Source organism: Equus caballus, chromosome 8 (assembly GCF_041296265.1).
Source record: "Equus caballus isolate H_3958 breed thoroughbred chromosome 8, TB-T2T, whole genome shotgun sequence".
In the NCBI taxonomy this organism is placed as follows: Eukaryota; Metazoa; Chordata; class Mammalia; order Perissodactyla; family Equidae; genus Equus; species Equus caballus.
The window spans coordinates 60,584,496-60,607,487 of record NC_091691.1 but is presented as its reverse complement, the minus strand read 5'-3'; the positions used below and the strand labels follow the sequence as shown (position 1 = coordinate 60,607,487).

The 22,992-nt window shown below is 38.0% G+C and overlaps 1 long non-coding RNA gene across 1 annotated transcript; it reads right to left on the bottom strand.

Moving 5' to 3' along the window:
• Nucleotides 1–11,854: 11,854 nt before the first annotated feature.
• On the bottom strand, nucleotides 11,855–14,741 carry LOC138915278 (uncharacterized). The gene is made up of 2 exons (XR_011420985.1): nucleotides 14,345–14,741; nucleotides 11,855–13,614 (listed from the first exon to the last, which is right to left on the bottom strand). It is a non-coding gene; the product is annotated as an uncharacterized lncRNA (long non-coding RNA).
• Between the last annotated feature and the right edge of the window lie 8,251 nt (nucleotides 14,742–22,992).

Here is a 22,992-nt window from a genome sequence, read left to right as displayed (position 1 = left end):
AACCTGTTTCATACAGACATTTCTCAACTCATCCTTCCAATTCAGCTATCCCATAATTTTTGATAAGATGAAAATTCAGTGCTTACGTTATTCTGACTAGGTATGTATTGTTCACAGCTGAACCACATAGCACACTATGATGGCATTTCTTTTTTCATGTAATTTTATATTTTCCTTGGGGTTAGTTAACAATTGTCCTCTTGTTTAGATTTCTCTGTACTCTCATTAAGTCGTTTCCAATGCTTTCACAGAGCTCTGAAAACTGAGGTGATCATTCACTCAGGTTTTTTTTATTTGTTTACTTGCTAAGTTGTTTGATTTGGGCTTTTTAGCATCCCTCCTGGGGTATTCTCTCTCAGCTCCAGCTTGATCTGACTGTTCTCCTTATCAGATTAGTTTTAGGACTTTCCTTCCCTCTCATTCTTAGAATTTTCTGCTCTTTTCTCCTTTTTTGGTTCTTTTGTTTCCCAGGCCCCATGATTTCTGCTTTCTTGATTTATTCCTTTGTTTTGAGAGAGCAGCTTCTGAGAAAGGGTGCATTGGAAGTAATTATTTTCAGACTTGACATATATGAAAATATTTTTATTTTGTTCTCACACTTAATTGATTATATGACTAGATATAGAGTTCTAAGTTAGGAATTAATTTCCCTTAGAATTTTAAAGGTATTGCTCCATTATCTTCTGGCTTCAAGACTGCTGTTATTTGAAATTTTGTTCTTTAGTGGGATTTTGGCAAAGAGAATATTTGTGTTCAATCTCTGATAATTGACCTTTTTTATTATACCACATTGATTCCTTGTTCCCTCAAATATTTTCTATTAAGCATGCCTGATTGTTTTTCAAAAAGGGCAAGAGGTAAAACTTTGATTTGTATTTTCAGTGAGATATAACATGAATAGTAATTTTTAAAAATAAAAATAAATTTTGATGGCGAGGTATCCTACTATATTTGAAAAAGAAAGTAAATAGGTCAAGAGAGTTCCAGAAGGTATTGGAGAACTCTTGAGTTACTGAAGTACTTTATGGTCTTTCTAACTGAGTAGCTATTTATTTCTTTATGGTTCTTAAATTTAAGATGGTAGCCTAAAAATTGTCTGGGCAGTTCTATAGTTTTGTGCCTGTGTTACTGGAACTCTTTGAAACTCAAATTCTCTAAAGACTAGTGATAGACTTATATATTATATAAAGAATTCCATTGTAAAATCCTTAATTACACTCCACCTATGAAACATCATTTTCACTAATATATTTTCAGCATTTAAAAACCTATCATTTAAGTTTATTCTTGCACCTTACACTATTCATATATTCAGTTGGCTTAAATTCAATTGACATCAGATTGAGCCTAAAAAGATACAGGTTCTGGTAGGCCTAGCGATTTTCATCTCTATCTCCAATACAGTAAGTTTATGAAAACTAGACTTCTCATCTCTAGTATTACCACTTTTCTTTCTGTAACTTTCACTTAATTTTGCTCAATGAAAAGAGATGAGATGAGATGGAGAAAATTATATTTATAAGACCTTCTTTGTGGAAAGGAATTGGATTGTGGGGAAAATAAACTCAGAGGAGTTTCTAGTTAGATACTGCAGGTTAAATACACCCCAGATCAAACTCAAATCATTAAAACAACTGTTTTATCAACCTAGTGGCATTAAAACAACTGTTAACATACAAGGATAAAGACAGAGAGTAAGCAGACAATTGCAACTATGTTTTAGAAAGGAGACATCAGATGGACAAGTGATATTTGAATCAGCAGACCTTTGACAGTTGAAACCAGAAGTAGGTAGATTCGTGCCTCAAAATCCCAAAGGTCTCAAGGACTGGTGACAAATGCACATAGAGAGGAAAACCAGGTTAAGGGTCAATATTCAGCGTAGTTTTATCTTTTAAATTCTGCACAACCGATGGATACCCCTCCTTTACCCAAAAAGAAGATTAGAAGGTTTCTCTCTGAAGAGGTTCAACTCTGGACTTGCAGTCACCCCATGCTGAAAATGAGGGTTAAATAAATGTCTACATTCTAAACGGTAAGACCCTAACCCCTTTCCTCCATTAGCTCAGACATGTTGACTGCCAGAATTATTCCTCCAAGACTGGAAAATGGAAGATGATTCCTCTCTGGAAAAAAACTTATCAGTCCCCTCCTCCCACCAAAGACATAAACATCAAGAGTTGGGGATTCTGGAACTTAATTTCCCTATAACAAGGTCCATAAATTGATAAGTGCTATCCATGCTCACTGAGCTTCTAGTCAGCCTTTCATTGCCTCGTTCTTAAATGTGAATGGCATCAAATTCTCAGCAACTCTGAAAGCTAGAAAACAGAGGAGAAATGCTTTTGAACTACTTAGGGCAAATGACTGTGAACCTGGAGCCCTATTCCTAGCCGAACTATCAGTTTAGTACAAGAATAGAATATAGACATCTTCAGATATCCAATGTTTTATTTTTTTCTCTCATGTGTCCTTTCATCGTAAGCTAGTAGAGGATATTATTCATTAAAATGAGAACTAATCTAAGAAAGAGGATGACATAGGATCAGAAATCAGGAGTTCCAACAGAGGAGAGGAGAAAATACTCAGGCTACTAGTGAAAGGAGACCCAGGATGACAACTAAGTGCCTGGCCTAGGAGCAACCGTTCAGATCAGAAGAGGACAGAGGACCCTAGGAGATTTGCCGCCAAGAAAAAATTATAGAGTCCTGATATGTTTCCAACTTTGCTATCTTCAAGTTTTAACTAACTTGACATTAGATATATTATACCCTGTCAAAACAAATATATATTTTGCTTAAACACCACTTCTCTTGGGCAGAGGATCTCTGAATCTTGGCTGCAAGCTCTGAAGATCTGTGGAACGTTCCCTCACACCAGAGGAAGTGAGAAAATCCAAATGAACACAATTACTAACACAGTTAGAGGTAATAAGTATACCCCAGGGTCAATGTCACTTCAGAGTGCCTCTGGAGTCCTATCCATGGCAGGTTTCCTGCCCCTTCCCTCTCTACATTTGGAGATATTCATGACTTAAACAAAATAATTTTGTATATTATTTATGAGTAATATTACTGGGAGTCTACACATTTTTCTTAAAGCAATATGAGAAGAAGTGAATACTCTAGGAAATGGACCATCAACTGACAGTGTAATCAGCAAGTATAGACAAGCTCTGGAGAAAACAGACAGTTGTGAAATAGTGAACATGGAGGGGAGCAGGGGGTGGAGGAGAGTAGAGTGGGGGCTGGCATTCTCACTACTCAGTCTATAAACGCTCCATAGTAAGTTAGTTTTATATTTCTATTGAGTAAGTATATTTCCATTGGCCTTCTTGATAAGAATATTTATATAGCATGTTTTTTAGAAAACATAAAGAGGAAAAAAAGAATTCAAATTCATCAAGATTTAAGAAGCGCTACTGAAAGAGTGCTCCGTTGCGTATTTTGATGCTTTTGAGAGCCGAGGGTGTGCCTGCCTTTAATCTGGGGGTTCTGCTTTCAATCAACAGTGCTGGCAAAACAAGGGATGTAGTTGCCCTAAGGCTGAAGACAAGATCCTACCTGCTGTCTCTGTGAGGCTTTACTGTGGATAAATGAGAATGTTCTCAGAAATAAGAGTCTGGATGTACTTAAGATCTATAACTATATATCCACACGCAATATATCTATATATCATGTATTATGTATATCTATATGATGCATCATATATATCTATATGATGTAGCATATATTTGTGTGTGTGTCCATCTATATAGAGAGAGAACGAGAAAGACAAGAAAAGATAATTTAAAAATTCCAAACTAATTTAATTTAGATACATCTAGCCTTATTACATTAAAATATTTACTATTCTGAACTACTAATAACAGTGACAAAGCTTTTGGACAAATTAACAATGAGTGATTTATACTTCTTGACTGATGTCTATGTTTTGCTATTCAATGCCGCTCCTGGGGTCTGATGTTAGTCCAGGACACAGCGAGAACAGGGAAAGCCTGTCTGCTTGGTGGAATAGCCAGGGCAGCCATGCTGGAAGAGCTAGAATGTGTCCTGCCAGAGGATGCTCATGTGTTTCCTGTGGACAACATGTGGCCCACATGGAGAGGGAGCTGGGCTGGAGTCCCTGTGAGCAGGAAGGATGCCAGCAATATGTGCCTGGGTTGGGTAGGCCATCAGTGAAGCTGGGCCTTTTGCCTGTGTTCTGAGTACTGTAGTGAAAGGAGGCTGTGGGACCCCCAATACAGCCCTTGAAATCACTTATAAGAGAAGTACTGCCAGGATAAGAGAGTGAAGCCACCCAACCAAGTCCAAGTTCTCACTTCTCCTCTCTTCCCCTGTTTCATCCTTGATGGGGGTGCAAACATCCCCTAGAGAATGAGAGACCACGAAGGATGTCAGAGCAGAAGCCAACAGCACCCCCTGTGCCTAGAGGTTGCCGACTGTAGAGGCCTTAGCTGGGAAGGGGAGAAGACTTACCTTTGACTGAATGTTGAAGAGTTGATTCTCCTATTTGCTTTATCTACACTTTTTTCTTGACATTTTGATGTCTAAATTGGAACTATCTTTTGTGACTTAAAGATCTAAGAATAAGCAAAAAGCTCATGGGAAACACCCCAATTTCATCGAGAGGCAGGACAAGATTACAGCCAATGAATTCATTTTAAAAGGATGGTGGGTGGCCAAAAATTAAAGTTTTATTTTGATTAAACCACAAAACAAAGAAACACAACTCTGTTACTTCATTTTCCAGTACATGGTCTTTTGATTTACTTTAAGACGATGAATTAAAATAATTAATTTAACAAGAAATCATCATTAAGAAAAATCACTCAATCCCCCACACTGGATAGCCTTGTTTAAAATTTGCATTTTACACATTTTCTAAATTTATAAGCAAATTATATAAGAAAGTGTCCATGGACATGACCAAGGATAACATCTGTTCTTGGCTGACAGTTGTCGAAACCAGTCAGAATGGATGTTGGCCAGTAGAAACTGAGGATGCTCCTTGATAAAGCAACATTTCAAGAAACTGGATGAAAGAACTATGTGCCACAATAATTAACACAAGAAGGAGATTATTGGAACATAGACTGAAATTTATTCTTGAAGAAAAGCAGGATTGCACAAGATTGTCTTTATCAAGGTAGCAAGAACAAAGAATGAGGAATTTTCCTTGGATTTCTCCATTCCTAATATCCCACATCTAATATATCAGCAAGTCTTAATGATGTTAACCATTTCTCAGGCCTGTCTATCTCTCTCCATCTCCACCACTATTACCCCAGCCCAAGCTCCCATTGCTTAACCCCCCGGAATGCTGTGGTAGCCTTCTGCTGATCTCCTTCCTTCTACTATTAAATCCCTATGATCTATTTTTATTACAGCAATTGGAGTGACCTTTCAAAAAATATATATAACCAGATCACACCCTCACGCTATTTGAAGCCTTCTAATAATAGCATGGAGAAGAAATATGTGCATTTGTTAATCCTTATGTGACCCAGTCTCTGCTTACCAGTCTGACTTCATTTCATATCACTTTCCCTGTCATCCACTGCTCTCCAGCCACTCTCACTGTGAGCACAGCCAGACTAGCTGGCTTTCCCTAGTCCCTGAGATCTCAGTTCAGATGCCACCTCCTCAAAGAGGCATTCCCTGACCATTTAATCAAGAGACACCAAGCCACACTCAATCATAGCATCCTATTTTGATTCTCTGTAGAGTACTCATTTCCGTTTGATATTATCCATGCATATTTATTTAGAGGTGCGGCAGACAGACTTCAAGGTAGCCCCCATTATCCCCGTCTCCTGGTATTTACGCCCTTGTATGATCTCCTCCCCTTGGGTGTGGGCAGGACCTCTGACTTGCTTCTAACCAATAGAATATGACAAAGATGATGGGATGTCGCTCCCAGAATTAGGTTACATTGTATTGCAAAGAGGATGGGATGCCACCCCTGTGATTAGGGTGGCATCCCATCCTTATAAAAGACTCCATTTCACTAGCAGACGTGCTCTACAGACTTTCTTCTTTGCTGGTTTTGAAGAAGCAAGCTGCCATGCTTTGAGAGGCCCCCATGGAGAGGGTCATGTGACAAGGAACTGCAGGCAGCTTCTAGCAGCTGAACAAAACTCCGAAGCTCACAGTTCTATATCTGCAAGAACTAAATGCTGCCAACAAACACGGGAGCTTGGAAGAGCCCTGAGCCTGGTCCATACCTGATTGCAACCTTGTGAGACCCTAATCAGAGGACCCAGTTAAGCTGTGTTTGGACTTCTGAATCACAGAAACTATGAGATAATCCACGTGTGTTGTTTTGAGTTGCTAAGTTAGTAGTGATTTGTTACACAGCAAGACAAAATGACCCAGTTTATTGTATCTCTCTCCAGCTAGATTGTAAACTCCAGTGTTCTGAAGAGTGCCTGCCACATAGTAAGTGTTTAATAAATATTTGCTGAAGGATTGAATTTAAGTAATTAGATTATGAAACATTTTAAATGACAACTAAATTCTCAGGATAGTTTAGTATATGAAAATTGAAAATACAATAATGGATCAATGTAGCGGGGAGATAGTATGCACCAACGGTGGTCAAAGTATGGCCTTGGAATTGAGCATACCTGGATTTCAACACCAGGTGTGGTTAGATTATAACTCTGAGCAAGGAATTTTACTTCTGATCTGTTACCTTCTCATCTCTTAAATGGTGATAATAATACCTAGATACATCATATACGAACTAGGTCATGGTAAGGATTAAACAAGATAATAGTATTTAAAGTGTCAAACTTGGCATGTCAGATGAAGATACTGAAGTGACACTGGTGTATCACTGAAGAAACCGTAGCTATAGCACAAGTTCTGCCTACCTATTTGTTTTAAATTTTTTTCCTCAAATCCAAATAGAAATTCTAAATATCCTTTGACCCATGACGTTTTCAGCATTCCTTTGGTAAGGATTTTGTAACTGAAGAGAAGGAAGTCACCTTTGCTATAAAGAGGAAGCACTGAGGACTGCTTCTGGAGTATGAGGCCATAACTTAGAAGGACATAAAACAACCAAACGCAATAAAGATTAGATTAAGATTTTAAACAATACAGGGACTTAAACTCTATCATAAAAGTAGTTAACATTTATTGAGAGCTTATGGCAGGCACTCTGCTCAGTGCTTTAAATGCATAATGTAAGGTTTACATAATTTAATGTGATGCTTATTCTACAAGTGAAAAATATGAAAAAATTCAAAGATGCTAAGTAGCCCATTTTTTCTCAGATCTCTATTTCCTGCCCTTTCCTTACTCTACATCACAGAGAATTACATTTCCCAGGCTTCCCTGCCCTCTCACTTCTGGGATGATCTGGCCAATGGGAGGCGTTTGTGGAAGATCACAGGGTGGGAGAAGGGGAGAAGTTAGAATATTTCTCCTCTTGTTTTTCTGCTTCCTGGGGCATCTCCGGGCTCAGCCGCTTTTCTTCCTTGGTTCTAGCTGCCACCAGATGAGCCTCTTTCCAAGATCTCAGCTCTACCGGCAGAGCGTCCATGGTTCTAGCTTCAACCAGGCTTCTGGGTCCTTGGAAACACCATCCTCTCCCTGTGGTCCCTCAGCCATGGAGGAGAGAGCTGCTTCCTATTGTTGCTAATCTCTAAACAGCCTTGCAGATTGACATCTCAGCTCTTCCATCATTTGAGTAACTTTCTTATTTAATTTCTTTTTTTTGGGAAGACTTAAAGTGGTTTATTTTTCCTGGCTTTATCCTGATGGGTTGAAATTTCAAATATAAAATTCAAACCTGAAATTCAGATAGTCTCCAAAGACTGTGCTCTTAACAGCTAATCTATAATGCTGTTAGGAAGAGAAATCATCCACTTCAAGGGCTGAAAAATTGAATGTGATTTATGCAACTGTCCATGATAAGACCACAGTATAATTATATAGCATTTATTATATAAAATAATATCTGAGACTATCAAGAATCAACAGTATATTATTTAGCAAGTATTATATTTCATGTATAATATTAATGCTTAATTTGTTAACAATAATTAACCATTTTATTTGGAACTACCATTTATAGCCACAATATAATGCATTTTATTCCATGTATAACATGAATTGGATTTTGTTGAATAAATATTTAAATACGTAAAAAGGAATAATTCAAAGCTGCAATTCTACAAATTCTAAGTATTACTTCTTCTATAAAGTAAAAATGTAAAATTGGAAACACCATATTGTCAATTGACAATTGACTCTAATTTATTTTTAGGGTTGAGTTATGGTTTGATAAAAGAAGAAAGGAAAATAATCTTTCTTTCAATGATTCAATTGGACTGCTCCAGACAAATTGATAAAGATTTTTCTCTACATGCTATATTTATTTTATTGTCATATCTATTTATATGTGGACTCTTAAATCTATACTTGCCTTTGTGGAGGTATCCTTTATTTTAAAAAAACAAATTCTTATCTGAAATTGCTAGGAACTAGTCTAGATTTTAAAAAGCCGGGTTTGGAAGGCAAATTTACAGAAGTAGAATCATTTGCCTCTTCTATTAAAACAATAAACACCACCAACAACAAAAACTGCATTTTGGAAGGTGATTTTGAAATAGATTGATGGTATAAAAAAGAATAGAAGTGGAAATAATCAGAAAGACTTTTGTTTCCAATAATGTTGGCTTAGGTAATAATTTTAGGTAATAAGGTTTCTTTGTCCCCAAAGCCATCAATCTTAGACAATATGTTAAATAAGATGTATTACCACTGTAATATAAAATATTGCATTTGACATCTATACAGGCCCAAACTCAAGTCTAATCATAGCCTCAAATTTAACTGAAATTTCACCTAGTTGTTTTCACATACTTCAAAATCATTTCCTAGAAAGTTAGAAATCAACAGTGCATGTGTAGATTTATTTTCACTTATTCAGTTAAGCACTAGCAATCTGAGGATTCACTTTTTGTTCCAGTTCTGAAAAATTCTTAGCTATTTCTTCACCCAGAATTCCTATCATTGAATATTGGGGCTTCTCAAACTGTTCTTGATTCTTAACTGTTCTGTCACATGTCTTACTACTCCTTTATCTCTAGGTGTTGCATTCAGGTGAAAGCATACAATTCTCTCTCTTAATTTACCAACCTGTCTCTTCGACTAAGTCCAGTTATAGAATATCTCATCTGCTGAGTTTTTTAGAAAATTTCATCATTGAGCATATTTTGATTTTTAGAATCTCTAGTTTGTTCTTTTACATATACTTCTGTTCTTGTTTCATTTCTGCCACATTTGGTTTCATGATCTCTTACTCTACCAGGAATTTCTTTTATCTTTTTGAGAATCCTAATCATATTTATTTTAAAGTTATTTACAGATTGCTCTTACATTTTCATTTTGTCTAGAGTAATTACATTTCTGATCGTTGATTTTGATTTGTAAACTTGCCTAATTGTTTATTTATTCTCTCTCTCTCTCTTGCTATTCATCCTGCTCTGTCTTTGCAGTTTTGAGATAACTTGGAGAGTTTCAGGCCAAATCAGGTCTCATATTCACAGTTTATGGCTCTTCTGTTGTTCTTGGCAACATGTTGATCTATGCCTCAGCCCAGTTACTGACTGTTTGTTCTCTCAACTTCCCCAGTGACTTTGTATAAGTCTTCTCTCTAGGCAATAATGTGAGCTTTTTAAGCCTCATTTTAAAGGTGGTGGGTATTTCTACCATAGCATCCAAATTTAAGCAATTACCCAGGCTCTAGTATTCTAACTCATATGGGGTACTTCTAGAAGCAAGAGTTATATATGTGTTATTTTAGTATTGATCTTTAAATTTTAAAACACCATACACACATCTTTTTTCTAAGAAAGTCTAGAGTTATTTAGTATTTCTGTTCTTCTCCAAGATAAGGCAAGGACTCTACTACACCTTAGCTGCCTGTTAAACAGTGTCCCTATTAAAAAAAGAGAGAGAGAGAGAGAGAGAGAGTAGTAAATATTTTCCATTTGAATATTTCTTTTCCTTTTTTTTTTTTTTTTTTAGGGAGATTAGCCCTGAGCTAACTACTGCCAATCCTCCTCTTTTTGCTGAGGAAGACTGGCCCTGAGCTAACATCCATGCCCATCTTCCTCTACTTTATACATGGGACACCTACCACAGCATGGCTTTTTGCCAAGCAGTGCCATGTCTGCACCTAGGATCTGAACTGGTGAACCCTGGGCTGCCAAGAAGTAGAACGTGCGCACTTAACCACTGAGCCACTGGGCTGGTCCCATTACTCAATATTCTCCCTTTCCTTGCTATGACTAATTTGGTTTATATATAAATATATCTGGAAATTTGGTGATGCCCCTTCAATGTATTCATATTGGAAAACTATGCAATTACATATTATACATTGTTGCTATACCTCACAGTATTTTAAGACTCCTCTGGAATTAATTTCAAAGCTTGCACCAAAGTTTCTGGTGACAAATTTCTGTCCTTGGAGGTGGGTTTGATTTTTAGCAACAACCAAAAGTCATTCAGAAACAAGTTCCTGGATTAGTTCTTTTATTTAAGCTAAGGGATGCACTTTTAGATTATAAGCAAACACTTTAGAATAAAAACTATAAAACAAGTCTCTTTTTGTGACTTATAAATTAGGTCTACAAATAGTTTTAAAAGAAGTGCTTTAAAAAATGTTCCATGTCATTATTCCAGCTTTCTGAAGCAATTACTTTGATGCAAATGCTCATTAAATAGTACATTCTGGTATATTTGTTGGAAAATCCATAAAATTACCTAATTTTCATGCCTTAAGAAGTGGAAAGGAACCTACAAGTCATGATGCTTGAGTTTTTATCTCTAGCTCCTCCATGAAATAACTCTGGTTCTTAAGCAAACAGCTTCACCTCTCTGGGCACAAGGTGCCCGGTTGTCAAACAGTGATTGGTGTTGGGTGTCTTGATCTGGATTGGGAAAAAAAGAATCTAAAATTTCCTCTCGTGCTATATGTATGACATTCACATCCTTTTATATATTCCAAGCAGTTCCTGTCATTTGTTAACTTTTGCTTTTCTCAGTGAAATAATGAAGATATATTTTATAATTCTACGTTGGATAGCATTTTCCCAAACCTTTAATTATTTGCTAATTTCTTCATTTTAAAGTCTCATTAATCAAACTAGATGCTAAAGAACCCAACTGACACATAGTATAACAGAGATTTGCCTCCAGGCTTTTGTTTGACTCTTTTGTGTCTGTTTCCCTGAGTCGTGTTGACTGGTTCACGACAGTTTTGGGGAATCATTCAGCATGTGGAAAACCGGGACACCCTCCTCTCCTCCTCTCCAACCTCGCAGGCTTTTAACACCAGGGTTTAGAGCCACATCATTACAAGTCCCTGAAATGTGGTGTAATTTCTTTAATTTTTATTCTAGAAACTGATTTTTTTCGATAAATAGTAAAACACCACCTATCATCACAAGAGAAAGAAAAACAAAAATGTGACTAAAAATGTTCTTTTGTTTCTTGCTATTTTTTACCTTAACAATAATAAGCATAACAACACCTTCAGAGCCAAATTTAATGTAGGAATTATTGAGATGGAACTAGTGTCTCTATCTAGTGAGCCCAGTAGAATATGGATTGGATAATCATAAATCAGTTCGGGAAAGATAAGTTAGCAAAAAGTTAATATGAAGGACTTTAAATTTTAGATTTGAGGAAACTGCCATCTCAAAATTCTAGTGAAAAAAGTGATTTCTTAGATAATGTGTGGGATTTCAGTTAAAGTCTAGGGAATGGTATTGGTAATGTGATTGGGAAAAATAGATTTTTTTTTTTCCTACTATGATTCTTTGGTGATTCACTTTTTCTTTTAAAGGTATGCTTTTCAGTAAAGAAGTTTGGCCCTGAGCTAACATCTGTTGCTAATCTTCCTCTTTTTTTAAATTTTTTTTATTTCCCAAAGCCTCAGTACATAGTTGCATATCTTAGTCGTAGGTCCTTCTAGTTCTTCCATGTGGGGTGCTGCCACAGCATGGCTTGATGAGCAGTGGGTAGGTCTGTGCCCAGGATCTGAACTGGTGAACCCTGGGCAACCAAAGTGGAGCCAGCCCCAATGATTCCTTTTTAATTGTATTTTAATAATCTCTTTAAGAAAAATAAGGCAAAACAATGGTCTGTGACTTCAGCAACCTTAGTTTTACTTTATTAACATGGCCCTTTCATTCCAAAGACACAGTGCCTCAAATTTCCTTATGCCACTTACTGCAGCTGATCAGTGCAGACAGCAACTATCCTGGGGCTTCAAGCAAGTCTGTGACTTTTGGAGCAGACAGATAGGAATAGAGAAGACTGTGGTTTTATGTATTTTTGAAGGAATTCAAAGACAAGCTTGTTAGATTTCCCGCCAGTTGATGATAGCAAGGGAATCATTTTTAGTTGAGATTTGTAGATTGTAGAATTATCTATCAGTTCAGAATTCTAATTTTGATCAATTGACCCCTAAGCTTTTGAAAATATGTTTTAGGCACTGCCTTGGTTCCATCAATTTTTGAATTTCCTGAGTTTATATCCAGAGGCTCATCTATACATATTCCTGTTTCAATCATGAGAACTAAATCTGACCTCAGTTGAGAGGGATTGAAGAAATTGCTTTTAAGTCATTTTTGTTTTGTTTATCTTGTGCTGAAGTAGGAAAATTGGGCTTCTGATTTGTTCCCATGATAAAGCAACCTGTTTGGTACCTTTCTGCTTGCTCTCTCCCTGGACCCATCTCCCCAACCTTACCCTACACATTTCACTCCAAAGCCCAACACTATATCATTTAAAGAACACGTGTGACCAAAAATTCCTAGCATCATCTGAATTCCTTCTTATACTAAATAGCAGGTTTATCTTAGCACACACCATCTATATATAATACAACCAATGGAAGTGGAAATAATTTTTACTCCATCAATAGATCATTCAGTGTGATGAATGATGATCCCTAAAGTGTTGGTGATACACGTCTTAACATATTCCTGGGCTCACCGATGAAGTGGTAACATCCTAATGATATTGATAGTATAGTGGCTTAGTTTCAGATACACATTTTGGTAAACAAGCATAGCTTTCTAAAACTAAAGCATCCCTCAACATACACACACACACACACACACACATACACACCCCAAATATGTGTATTAATTTGATACTTAGAGTGAAGAATAAACAACTATATGATCCATTAATTTTGCTTGAGAAAAGTATGAGTTAGCATTCAGAATAGTAATGTGCATAATCTATACCACTGATAATACTGTCTGAGAGAAAGCTGAATGAGATAATGTGCAAAAGATGCACTGGTATTTATTATTATTTTTACTATCAGTATTAGCTATAGTGCTTCTACCTTAGATGACGTGATTTGAAAGAGAAGTAAGACCATTAGAACCGTTTGTAGGAACTTACATATTGTTGGAGGTTTCAGTTAACATTTTGAAGGAGCAGCTGCTCATTTGTAATGCATTGGTCATACTGCTAGAGAATATTTAGGGTATACTGCTAGAGAATGTTTAGGGTAGACCAGATTAACATTTTGATTTTGCATGTTTTCTTCGGCAAGGATGAGTATCAAATATCTCTGTTTAAAAAAATAGAAAATAGGAAAACAATAACGGTAGTCGACACTTACACAATCCTCCTTTCCCCCTGCCAGTTTGAGAATAAATGTTTAACTGAATAAAACAGAAGTGGAAGTAAGCTTAGAAAGGTATATCGCCACTATTATACAATTGCTATACATGCTCAGAGAATTTGGTGTGTTTGTTACTACAGGAGATCTGAGGGCCTCATTTGTTGCACCTGCTCTTTATGGGGCAGGAAACAATAAGAAAGGTGTTTAAATGTTTGGCTTCGCAAAGCTCACTATGGGGAGACTGTCTCTAGTATTGAGGTCACTTCTCACCTCAGGGGTTGTTGGTTTGTCTCCACACCCATGAAATCTCCTTCTCTCTCCTGACACCGCCAATTTAAATTCACTTTATGTGTGATGTAGACAGATGTCTGCTAGGAGCTGGACTGAGTCCACTCACACTTCACAGTGGGAGGTGGTTTAATACCTACATGGTAGTTAGCAGTTCTGACTCTTCGCCCTAACTTTACCACTGCCTGGTAAACTTGACTAGTATTTAGTACACAGACTAATTTCTTTAGAACCTTTTTCTGTCATGAGCAAGAGACAAAAACTAAGAAGTGTTCCTTAGTTGACTTGTCTTAAAGGTGGCTAAATTAACTATTAATTTAGAATAGGACTCTCTCTCTGCCAAGAGAGGGATGATGACGTATATTGTCAATGCTGTTATAGCACTTACCTTTATTCCGTATTCTACTCATTTTCCAGAGGAATTACTTTCACAGAATATTTCCAAGTGGCTGACTTCTCATTTTTATGCTCCTTAGGGCATACAGGGTAAGCAGTAGTCCACAAAGATATATTTAAAATCTTAATGAACAACAAATTTTATATACAATTATAACTGTAAAGATTCATAATTTCTGTGGAGTGTAGTCTACGAAGCCTGTTTCTTTCACACAGTCCTTTTGGCTCTTTGTTTCTGCCTGGGGCTTTCAGGTGAGGCTCATCCTTTTGAGTGATCTCTCAGCTTTCCTGAATGAGTTGTCTTGGAGAAAAATCCTCTCAGCTAACCTCCTGGGCTTACAAGCGCCTCTCCTCTTCTAATTCTTGCTGGCTTTGCCTCTGGCAACTGTGGTCAACATGGCTTTACTTCCTGCTTTCTAGTCAAACTGTGGCAGCTGGCTGACTCATCTGGTGTGTCCCCGAGGCACAGCCCTCAACAAAATTTACTCTCTCTGAGCCATCCTTTCTCTGGGGGTAGTCATCTTGTCTCCTACTTCCTATTTTCTCTGTCCTACTTAGAACAATTTCTAATGGATCTTCCAGCTTCCATTCTGTCCTCTAAGCTTCTTCTGAACAGTCCACCTGCTACCTGTGTTTCACTGTCCAAGTCGGGTTTGGGACCATTGTGGCTAACAAATCAATAGCAGCCACTTGCCTTGAGATAATCAGTGAACAGGACCAGTGAATTGGTTTCTAAAATATCCCACAATGTAGAGAGAAGTCTCAAAGTTTGGTAATGAGATGTTCTCTGCATTAGCAGCAGTGTCAGGTCTTATTTTGGAATAAAAGTTTTGGATTCCAGCATCTCAGGAAATACTTAAACTATTTAAATGTTAGGACATTTACCCAAGGCACAAACTAAACTCAAGCTAAAAATATTAAGAAGTAGGAACTAACAAGTTTGAACATTGATAGGCTCTTAAGACTGAAGGCATTATGGGATTTTTTTCTTTTTTATTTGTGGGGAAATTTGTTCTTGAGCTAACGTCTATTGCCAATCTTCCTCTTTTTGCTTGAGGAAGATTGTTGCTGAGCTAACATCCATGCCAATCTTCCTCTATTTTATGTGGGATGCCGTCACAGCTTGGCTTGAAGAACAGCGCTAGGTCCGTGCCTGGGATCCAAACCTGTGAACCCTGGGCCGCCAAAGCGGAGCACACAAACTTAACCACTACACTGCTGGGCTGGCCTGGGGATTTTTTTTTTTTAATAAAATATGGAAATAAAAAGAATTTGAAATTCTTTTTTAAATGACAGGGTTTAAACTGACAGGACAAAAATTAGTTAGCCATAGAAATGAAATAAACATAAGCTAAACGTTTACCAAGGCCAAAAGAGGCCCTGTTTTTTTTTGCTTAGAATCTAATTTGCCAAAGTCAGAGTGTGAAAGAAGGAAATGAAAAGATCTGTCACGGGCTGACTAAGCACCACTGGCCTTCCCTGCGGAAGAGCTTCTTGCTGTTTCCTGAGGGAGGAGTGAGGCTCCCAAACCTCGTATTTTGATTTCCCATGTCGTCTCCTACCATTTTAATAAGTTTTAAAAAATAATGCATTGCAATTTCAGATTGAATCATATAAAACCCAAGCTGTTAGTTTACTGGGGAGAAAAAGTTCATGTACTTGATTTAAAATGTTTAAGCCATATTTCAGATATGTGGGGCTGATTAATGTTGAATTTTGATAATTAAAAAAAATCCTTTTTCCGCCTGCAAATATGCATTTGTCAGACTGCTGAGGGAGCGACAGTTTACATTACAGCCATCAGAATCTTTTCTATACCAAGAGAACAGAAGGTAAGCAGTGCTTCACATCTGAATTTTGGGCAGTTACAGATTATTTGGCTTTTTTCTTTTGCTTCCCTGTATTTTTCAAAATTTCTATCATAGTATATATATTTTCTAAGTGGTGTAAAGGAAAATAATGTTTAATTTTCAAGTGCTTTCTGGCAACTTTTATAGATAAAGATAAAAGACTGAAGCCAGGTTGTTTTTGTTTTTTAACTCTCTTAACATAGATTTCTTTTAAAAACTTGCTGTGCTTGATCGGGCAGGATGCATCAAAGAAGGGAGTGTTCTAGATGTTGGCAGTGAAGCCTGTCATTGTTTGACAAACTGAAGTGTAATCTGAGATTCAGCATTTTCCTTTCCACTTTAGAAAGCTGCATTGTAAATGACAAGTTAAATCATGAGTGTAAAAGAGATGAGAGATTTGTGTAAGAAATTAAGTGTAAGTTGGAGACACTGACCGAGACACTCTCTTCTTGTCATTTGTTAGACTCTGCTGTGAGATGGACCGGTACTCAAAATGCTCTACTTTCCCATTGTCATTTTATTTCAGATATTTTTGCATCCCAGCCCCTCACAGATTATACTGCTGCTAGGCAAACTGCATATGGTGTTGGCTTTCAGAAATGTGGTTCCTGGGGCTGGCCCTGTGGCCGAGTGATTAAGTTTGTGCACTCTGCTTCAGGGGCCTGGGGTTCACTGATTCAGATCCTGGTACAGACCTAGCACCATTCATCAAGCCATGCTGAGGTGGTGTCCCACATAGAAGAACTAGAGGAACCTACTGCTAGGATATGCAACAGTGTACTGAGGGACTTTGGGGAGAAAAAAAAAGAGGAAGATTGGCAACAGATGTTAGCTCAGGGCCAATCTTTCTCACCAAAAAAAAAAAAAAAAAGGTGGTTCCTGGTTCTGTTTGTTGTTCCACTTCCTATTTTCTCAGTCCTGCCATATTGCTTCAGCCACAAGACTAGCCAAAAGCTAGCTAAGACTGTGAGGTTCAGGATATCACTGCCTTTCTTTACTGCAATGGCTTTCTCAGGGAGGTTAGTCTGATTACCTCCATTTCCAGTTATTTTCTAAAGCTCATATCTCAAAAGCTGGGATGCTGAATTCAAACATGCTATTACTAGGCCAGTCCAGAGTTCAGACTCTGTTAAGTGTCCCATGTGCAATATGCAAGAAAAGGCCAGCACAGTTCTTTGAATGTTATGGAGCATTGTCATAGCCAAATTATTTCTTGTTTAACCCTCACAGAACCTCTAGGAATTGGATATCATCCCCATGTTACAGAGACTCAGCCAGATTTAGGACTGGCAATGGCCAATATCAAACTCGTATCTTCAGACTTCATTCCAGTGCAAATGGAGTTTGTTTGTATTTTGTTTCTTTGTTTTCCAGGGTATCTTTATTATAACACATTCTTCAAAGGACAAGAAAAAATGGAAGGAAGAGAGGAAAAAGGGCTTTCCTGATTAATGGCAAATTTAAGGTGCTGATAGTATGAAGACAGATTTGAATTGAAAATATGTTTCCCATACCTGTTAGAAGCATTCTTGGAGGGCTTTCCTGTACCCTGAAAACACCTACTTTGCGCGGCCAGTCTCCTTGATGTGGGGAGAGAGTAAGCCCCAGGAACATGTCGGGGAGGCTGCTGTAGCTCACCACTTGGGACAGTGTGATCTCAACTCTCTCTGGCCTATGGTTGGGTGATTCCAGCACCGCTCCTAGCTGCAGAAACTACCTCTGTTGTGTGGGATTTCCCCTGTCCTGCCTTACTTGGATGGGTGTACAGTGTTAACAATAACAAATGATCCCATCTGCTCTTCCTGACCATGCTTTCTGTGCCAAGTTTAAATAAGGAGTCTTACCTGGTAACCACAATGCCCAGTGTGAGGTCTTCACACCCCTCTGAGATCACACTCCAAATCTAGTTTCCCATTTGCTCGATTCTATTGGAAGTTACTTATCTGAATCAATAAGTGTTAATACTTTGGGCTGATCAAATGAATTCAGGTTAGTGTAATCAGATATTTTAGAAGTCAAGTCAGTCCATAGGCTTACTGGCTAAAGACAGTAAGGAAATAAGGAAGCCTTTGAGTGGCTTTCAAAATGAATTGCTTACAGAATCTCACACTTAGAGACAACTAGAATATAAATTTGTAAATTGTTGTCTGGGGCCCTCAGCACACACCAGAATTTCCAAAGGAACTATTGTGAGGACTGTAAATGTTTTAGGACTCTGGTTGTGTATTCTTGGTGTTTGCCACAATCTCCTGTGGAACCTTTAAAACGTGTATTTGTAAAGCACTCAACAGTTGATTCTGATAGTCAAAGCCTCCTTTCAAGAAAGTCTGTTGATTTCTATTTGGAGAAAAAGAAGAAATTAAAAAGGACAAAACCAAAAACAGGGACATCTTGGGAGAATTGAGTCTTTGTTTCTCTCCCCTGTGGTGTCTGCATAGCAGTTATTACTTTGAAAATCACTGATTTTTTGCTTGTTTCTTCTCACCCATTCACCCATTGTATATGCTGTCCGAGACCAGAAACATTGTCTCTTACTTTGCACTAAATAAAGATTGTGGAATAAATAAAAACAACTTCAGAGAGCACCTTTATCCACTCTACTCTTTATATATTAAAACAGTAAGACCCAGTACATGTAAGTGATTTAAAAATTTTCAAAACCAGGATTGAATGAATCCAGATAAGAACTCAGGTCTCCTCATACCTCCTCTTCTCTGTGTGTTGGTTTCTTTCAAGTGGTCACCTACCCAAGTACATTCATCCAAGTAGTATTTATTGAGTGACTGCCAATGTGTCAGCACCTCATCAGGTGTTGTGATGAATACAGAAAGTGCAATAACATTGTTCTTGACGAAAGGAATTTATTACCTAGTAAGAACAGTAAACTATATCTACTGAAACTGCTCCCTTGAGTGATTACTCCTCCAATGTCAATAAAACCACTGAATCTTTGCCATATCCATCAATGACACAGGAATTTGGCACAACAAATTTTGGTAAAAAGTCAATTATATTGCAAAGTACATAAATACCCATTACAAAATTCATCTACCTGTGTTTCTGGTATTGAAGATTTGTCAGTTACTCTGGACACATGGTTAGAGAGTTTATGGTTCTTCATATGGAATTATTGGATGCTTCTAGGTGCCAACACCATACCATCTTTTGTCACACAATTCACTGATCCCCTGACAGCCTGAGGAAGGGGTAAGAGGGGGACTGGAATGAACGATGAGTTAAGTTTTCATTCTCGGCTCTTAACTAGGCCCGGATTTGTCTGTCTAATGACCCGAGAAGTATACTTGTTAACACAGGGCAGGCAAAAATTCCATGTTGTCAGCAAAACTTTGATGGTATCAAAATAAGTGAGTCATGTAATTTCAGCTTTTGAAGGTGGGGTTTGAGGAACCAGAAAGGAGGCTTTCTTGATTGGCGGGGCTGAGATGGCAGCAGCCCGGGGGCAAGGAACAGAGGACCTCACCACCACACAGCACAATTGCCACCACCACCAGGGTGCCCAAGGCTGATGCATTCAAACAAAGGAAGAATTTCCTTTTTCTGGTCAGTATTCAGATGTACCATGAAACAAACCCCTCTGCTGTGAACCCTGCAGTCTCAGACACATCAAAGATTTAAAGAGGAGGTGTTGCCGGACAGTTTCATTGCTCAGGGCTAATTATTCATCTGAGAATCCACCCAAGAAAGTTGCTCAGCTGGTTTGCCGGCTGTTTGGTGGAGACTTTTAAAGAGACATTGCCACATTTGAATAGAGAATTTTATTTTATAGAAAAATTATACATAGAGAGAACAGGGAAAAGACAAGTAACAATGTCAAAGTAAATGGGACTGTTTTTATTTTCCATCCTTAAAAACTGTGTTTAAAAATGAACCGAAGAGCATGGCCTAACTGTTTGTGAAACATCCTGTTCAAAAGGCAGATTTAAAGTTTCTTTATGTGTAGTATTTTTAAGCTACCAATGAACGGAAATAGGTGGGAAACAGGCTGTATATTACTATAGAAAAATCATGACAAAATGTTACTCACTAAAAGTTGGTTTAGAGACTCTATGCACGTGTGCACACGTACACGCCCAAAACAACCTTTCTTAGATTGTAAAAACCAAAGAATAGCCATACTTGATTCCATAATTATTATTATTTTTGAGTAAAATTTCCTTAGGTGAAAAAGAGTTGAGTAACTAATCTTTTACAACCACCATTTTCACACAGTTTTCTGGGAACTTGGATTGTACAGAAGGTCTGTGCTCCCAAGTACTTCTTCCCCAAATGTTAAAGGGAGAGATATAATTTTAAAAATGCAACTAAGTTAACAACTTGGAAATGATGCAGGGTTGGAAAGCCAAGGAGTCGAAAGAAAGATTTCTTGGACTCTCAAGCTCTGGCAGTACTGCTCTTTTATTTAGAGAATAGTGTGAAATAGCATGGGGACAGGACCCACGGGCAGGAGGAGCTGCTGCTGTCAACATGGGTTGATAGTAGGGCTAAATTTAAGGCATAGGTATGTGTTTATGATGAGGATTATTTTAGGCTTGTTACTTTTAAAAACTGCAGATGAGAAGGAGGCTCTGAGGAGTGGAATTTGCTTGCCCTTTGATGAGAGACATTTGCATTTGTGAAGGAAGTCTCCATCTGTGGGGGGTGTCTCCCTCTCTGCACCAGGAGGAAGGGGGATGGCCTTATCTCTGGAAACTCTTAATTGGGAAGGCAAGGACTTAAGTTGTTTACTGCCTGGTAACCTCATGTAACTGACTGCCCACCCCAACATCCTCCTTTGTCTTTAGCTGAGGATAATATTCAAGGTGGTGGCTTCTGCCATTTACTTGATCCGGTTTGATTCTTATCTAAAAGTTATAGGACCAGCCAATAACCAGACCCCACCTGCACTGATACCATTTTAACAACTTTTTTACATATTCTTTCCTTTGTCTTGTAAAGAGATAGCTCACATACCTATGCCTTAAATTTAGCCCTACTCTCAACCCATGTTTGCAGCAGCAGCTCTTTACTGCCCATGGGTCCTGTCGCCATGCTATTTCACACTATTCTCTAAATAAAACAGCACTACTGCCAGACCTTGAGAGTCCAAGAAATCTTTCTTTCGACTCCTCAGCTCACCGACCCCACATCAACATGATTTAAAGACTCTTGGCTTAGCCCCTCTCCAACAGGATTGGATGCTCCCTCTTTATGTCTTTATAGCTCTTGGTGTCTTTTTTATCTGTATCAAGAACGCAGCATGGTGTCTGAACCAGGAGGTGCCCAGTGAACAGTGGTTGAATGAATTGCTAATTACATCTAAGGCTATTTTCTATTTTTGTCTTTTTGGGGTTTTTTTGAGGAAAATGAGCCCTGAGCTAACATCTGCTGCCAATCCTCCTTTTTTTGCTGAGGAAGACTGGCCCTGAGCTAACATCTGTGCCCATCTTCCTCTACTTTATATGTGGGACACCTGCCACAGCATGGTTTGACAAGCAGTGTGTAGGTCTGCATCCAGGATCCAAACCGGCAGACCCTGGGCTGCTGAAGTGGAACGCGAGAACTTAACTGCTGTGCCACCAGGCTGGCCCCTATTTTCTATTTTAATGAAGCACGTCTCAAGTTGAATTTAGTACTTGACAATCTCTGTGTGTTTCTGAATATAGCTGAAGGGCCTATGGTAGAGTGAGAAGTAGAGTTATTTGAATGATCTAATGAGGACTTCAATACTTCACATTAAAACACTGCCAATTTGAGATTCAGGTGTGTAAACAAATTTCTTCTTTAACACGCTTAAATACTGTCATAGACTCAAATAGGAAGATAGCTAACATTTATTTGTAATCCAGTATGTCCAGGCACTATACTTTGCATAAATATTATCATATATAATTGTCACAATAGATCTGTGAGGTGTTATTCTGCCCATTTTACAGAGATGAAGAAACTGAGGTTCAGAGAAACTCCCTAGTCAGTAAATGAGACAAAAGACAGGGTTCAAGCTTAGATCTGTCTGACTCTAAAGACAGTGCCTTTTATACATACCTATTAGAATTTTTTGTCATTCACATCTTAGTATGAATTATTTTATTCTGATTTATTTCCTGCTGGATACAAATATCAGTCTCCCTGAGAAAACGAGGGTTTGAGAAAAAGGAAGAGGGGTGGATAATTTTAAAGGGGAGGCAAGAGGAGAAATCTGGGGTGCTTTGCTGATTCCTTGTAAACAGAGCGTGAGATTTAAAGGTGCTTGATGTGTTTGTGCTTCTATTGAGGTTAAGGGGGGCATCTTGCGGGAAAGAGAGGAAACACTGAGGGGAAGAGAGGGTGCTAAAGGCATTCTCTTAGAATGTTGACAGATCTGGTTTTAATCATGGGAAATGGAACAGCATATTTTTAAATAGTGAAGTGATGCTGAGTGCATCCTTATTTGGGAAATTCTGTTTTATAGAGTAGCTTAAAGAGATATAGCTTTGCTTCTTCAAAATTTATTTCATCTGTTAGGGTATACATGAGGAAATACAAGATGATTAAGAAGAATATGAGTGGAAAAAATGTCAGGTTTGGAACAGAGGACTAGAATTTTCTCTGCATGGGGCCAAGGGCAAGATATGGCCCCACTTCTTCAACTGCAGTAACTTGGGTTTTGGAAATGAGAAAGGCGGGTTCATTCACTCATACAGTAGTCATGTGGGGCGTAATACAATGCCTAGATCTGTTTTGTGCACATCTGTTTATGAAGTGTCTCCATTACTAAGTCCTGCTCTGTTTCTGCAGAACAAATCATAATATA